Source organism: Cebus imitator, unplaced genomic scaffold (genome assembly GCF_001604975.1).
Source record: "Cebus imitator isolate Cc_AM_T3 unplaced genomic scaffold, Cebus_imitator-1.0 Scaffold261, whole genome shotgun sequence".
In the NCBI taxonomy this organism is placed as follows: domain Eukaryota; kingdom Metazoa; phylum Chordata; class Mammalia; order Primates; family Cebidae; genus Cebus; species Cebus imitator.
In genome coordinates this window covers 7,114,096-7,118,563 of record NW_016107576.1, presented here as the reverse complement: position 1 = coordinate 7,118,563, position 4,468 = coordinate 7,114,096, and positions in this window count along the sequence as shown.

Sequence of the window (4,468 nt, the reverse complement as noted above, 5' to 3'; positions counted from 1 at the left end):
AGGGAAAGGGAAGGGGAAAGGGAAGGGGAAGGGGAGGGGGAGGGGAAGGGGAAGGGGAAGGGAAGGGGAAGGGAAGGGGAAGGGAGAAGGAATGAAAGAAGAAAAGAAAGAAGCCCATCTAGTAGCTCAGTGTGGGATTAATTGAAAGAGACAAATACTGGTGCGGCTGGGAGCCCAGTGAGGAGGGTGTGAGAAGGAAGTGCATTGGGATGCTGAGAGACTACTCCATGTCCCTGCTTGGAACGTGGCGTCTTCCTCTCCTTTATTCTTTGCAAACTCAGTGTGTTCCTTTGAACCTAAGCAGCGCCCATTCTCCGAGCTGCTTGCTGGTCCCAGAACATAAGCTGCCTGTCTCCTTGCTCCTGGCCAAAAAGCACCGAGAGGAACGCGGAGAGCCGATGATTCAGCTCCTCAGAGGAACACTAGACACAGATGGCAGAAGAGAATACTAACTCAGAGTTTGTGGACTGGATTCTCCTTCAGTCATACAAGATGCATGTCTAATTAATGGAAATGACTTTGGAGCAAATGCCTTTGGTTTCATGAGGGGAAAATATTTGATATGAGGCATTTGTCCAAATGTATTTCCTCCAAAGAACCTTGAAAAGGAAGAAACATAGAATGCAAGCTAAGTGTGAGGGGTAACTGATTTCTAGCTTGGAATGTTTTATTAACAATACCTGGTTCGTCCACTGTTTGGGAGAGAAACTTTTAATTCCAACTGGTACCTAACCAGTCCTAAGAAGGCTCGCTAAACACTTTACTTAGCACCTATGTAAAGGGGCTCAAGCTTGGAGTACAAAAGCCTAAATGGTAATTTGGAAGCGCGCTGGGCTTCTTCCGGTCCTGCCTAGACTAAGATGTCTGTTGAGTTTCATGAATGTTGCATGCCACGTATAATTACGCTAGATCATCACACCTCACCCGAGCCCCGCATTGGATGATGAACGGGCTGTGAAAGGCTCTGTCTCCACCGTCATGTGGAATTATTCAGCACCTAGACTGTATTCCTTCTCTTTGGGCCTGTAAACACACATATTTATCTAAAAAGCCTTTGCAATTCTGACACCATCTCCTTTAAGACACTATCCTATTTATGGGTAATCAGCACCTCATCAATATTAGATTTCTGCCTTAATTTTGCTAGCATGGCTTTCTTCTTGGCAGGGAAAGGTCAGGACTCAGTCAGGTGAATGTTGCTAAGAAAAAAAAAAGCAGAACAAACTCCTGATCTGGCCAGGAGGATGCTTGGTTCATTGATGAACGGGCCTCCTCCCCACTTTTCTTCCGCTCTCTTCTAGGTTCCCAGCACTCCCCTGCCCTGTCCCACCCAGCCTTCCCGTCTCATTGTCCAGAGATAACTGCATGGTTAAATGGCTCATCACTGAATAGAAGCAAAGAAGTATCAAAGGCATAAATACCTATATGTCAGAAGAACTCAGAAACTATATGATGGGAGAGTCACCAGGAGAGAGCTGAGCCTTGCACTGAGATCGCGAGTGGTGACACATCTTCCTGCCCCTATCTACAGCTCAGAAGGACTAGCCTCACATCCTAGTCCAGTGCGGGCTCCTCAAGACTCCAGGCCCACGGAGAGATGGCGCTGATGGTGAGACAGCCGAGAGGATGGTTTCTACAGTAACCCACAGAGTGCTCAGAACTCATTCCCCAAATCAGCCACTTTCAAATCAGAAACTAGAAAGAGGGAGAAGAAATCAAAGCTAAGTTAATGTTTTGTTAGTGACATCGCTGGACCCTGGGAGGCAGTCTCTGGGCTGGGCAGTATCTCAGTAAGGTATAAGGGCTAGACTGTGCCCTGACACACCTGTGAAGCCTCGACCCCAGCCGCCGAACCTTCTCTTCAGCCAGCCAGCCTTTAACTCACTCAGCTATCACTAAATGAGCACCTACAATATGCCAGACATGGGGCTAAGCACTAAAAGTACAAAGACAAACTGGACACTGTCTACACCTTTTAAATCCATTCATTCATCATATATGAAGATTTGAATGGGGGCCCAAAGAGAAGGGGCCCTAAAATGGCAGAGTGGAGGAACAGTGGGAGTGTTGACGGGCTTCAGGCATGTACTGGTCTCTACTAGGTAACAGATATTGCTGGTTGGATTTAAGGCAAAGGGCCAAACAGATGTGGTCAATATCCATTCATAAAGTACAGTCTTCACAGGTGGACATAAGTATTTTGTGTTTATTTGTTTAATGATCAATTATAAATTGAATAAGTACTAGAGAAGCAAGACAGTGAGTTTTGTAGCAAGAAAAACAAGAAACACCAAATCTAGCCTGGGACCCTTGGGGAGGCTGCTCTGAGGATGTGAGCTGAGGTGAGGAGTGAGGGACCAGGTAAGGGGCTGGAAAAAACATTCCAGACAGCAGAGGCAACCAGCGGAGAAGACCCTGACTTAGGAAGCACTGAACGCATTCAAAGCGGCACTGCCACCCCAGCACTTTGGCAGGCCAAGGTGGGTGGATCACCTGAGATCAGGAGTTTAAGACCAGCCTGGCCAACATGGTGAAAGCCTGTCTCTACTAAAAATACAAAAATCTGCTCGGTGTAGTGGTGCACACCTGTAATCCCAGCTACTCAGGAGGCTGAGGCAGGAGAATCACTTGAACCCAGGAGGCGGAGGTTGCAGTGAGCCGAGAACACACCACTGCACTCCAGCCTGGGCAACAAGAGTGAAACTCTATCTCTACAAACAGAACAAACAAAACACACAAAGTGGCACTACCAGAAGGCCAGGGGACTGGGGAGAGTGACAAGGGAGAGAGAAGCAGAAGTTGGGTGGGAAGGCATGGGGCCGGCGCAGGGGCTTTCCTTGGGGTCTCAAGACCCCACCAAGGGTTCCATAAATAGAATCTAGTGAGTCTGTGAATACGGATAAAAAATTACTATTTTGTGCTCACCAACCTCAAGCTGAAATTGAGCATCTCCCTAATAGTATTGGTAGTACCCAGGACCTTGTCATCGATATTAGCCATGGAGGTCTCTATATCCCAGCAGGTTTTCTGCAGATATCATGCTGTATCATGTATACTGATCACTACATTGAAATTATGATGCCTATCAGACCTACTGCTATAATGTATTACTAGAAATGCAAATCTGTAATTATATTACATTTTAAGGTTAATAATTATATTTCAATATAATTTATTTTCTTTGTTAATACTGTGTATTTACTACATGCATTTAAAACATTGTTCAGAAAAGGGGTCCATTGGCTTTGCTCAAAGGCATTCATGGTACAATAGAGCTAAGGACCCCCAGCTAAAGCTCCCTGGAGGAGCTTACAGTCTTGAGGGAAAGGCAATTTGGGGCCAGAATGAGCTGAACTATGAATGGGGCAGTGCCAGGGGCTCTGGGAAGACAGAGGAGGCAATCCTTGCATCACCTGGGATGGGTGTCAGTCATGTCCACAAGGGTGGTTAGAGGCATCTTCTCAGACCAGATCCCACCCCTGCCACCAGCCAAAGGCGGACGCAGCACAGGGAAGGCCACCAAGCCAGACCCTGTCCAGCTGTTGTGACCTAGGCAGCTTCACCTCAGGAGGGGCGAGGGTAGCCTTCCCCAACCCTCTGCGTCTCATCACTGTGGAGACCAGGGTGGAGTCCAGACAGACAGAAGACAGTACTCTGTCTTTGCTATTTACTTACTCATACTCTCCCTCCTTCTCTTGTTCATTTACTCTCTCTCCTCTCTCATTCCCACTGTCTCTCCTCTTTGATTTTTTTCTCCGTCTCTTTTTCCCCCTCTCTCTTCCCCTTACTCACTTCCTCCCATCTCTGTTCACTTCTCTATTTTTCCTCTGCATTTATTCCACAGTCCTTCACTTTTAACCTGCCACAGAACCCCGGAACATTAAGAACTGGGTAGGAGCCCACAAACCTGATAGTTAAAGCTTCTCTCTGCCCTATTTTTAAGGTGGGGAAAACAGGCTTGGAGAGTGAAGAACCACACCCCATCTCTAGATGTGCCTAGCACACCCTATTCCTAGCCCTGTGCTTTGCCCCTGTGCCTGGAGAGGGTCTCAGCATGGCGCAGGCCTCAAAGGCAGAGCTGGAAGGGCCACAGCTTGCCTCCCCCTGGCAGCCCTCAGCAGTGTCGATAGGGTGGGGGGTAAGCACCCTCTTCCTCATCAAGAATCCCTGCCTTGCCCGCAGTAGAGCTAATTCCCAAGCAGAAGAGCAGTAAACTGAATCCAAAGTCAGGGACCTCCTGCAGGATGGAAGGCATTCTCTCCACAGTGAAAATGGGCCTCTCAAGCCAAGTCAATTCTAAGCAAAAAGAACAAAGCAGGAGGCATCACACTACCAGACTTCAAACTATACAACAAGGCTACAGTAATCAAAACAGCATGGTACTGGTACCAAAACAGAGATATAGACCAATGGAACACAACAGACGTCTCGGAGGCAACACAACATATCTACAACCATTTGATCTTTG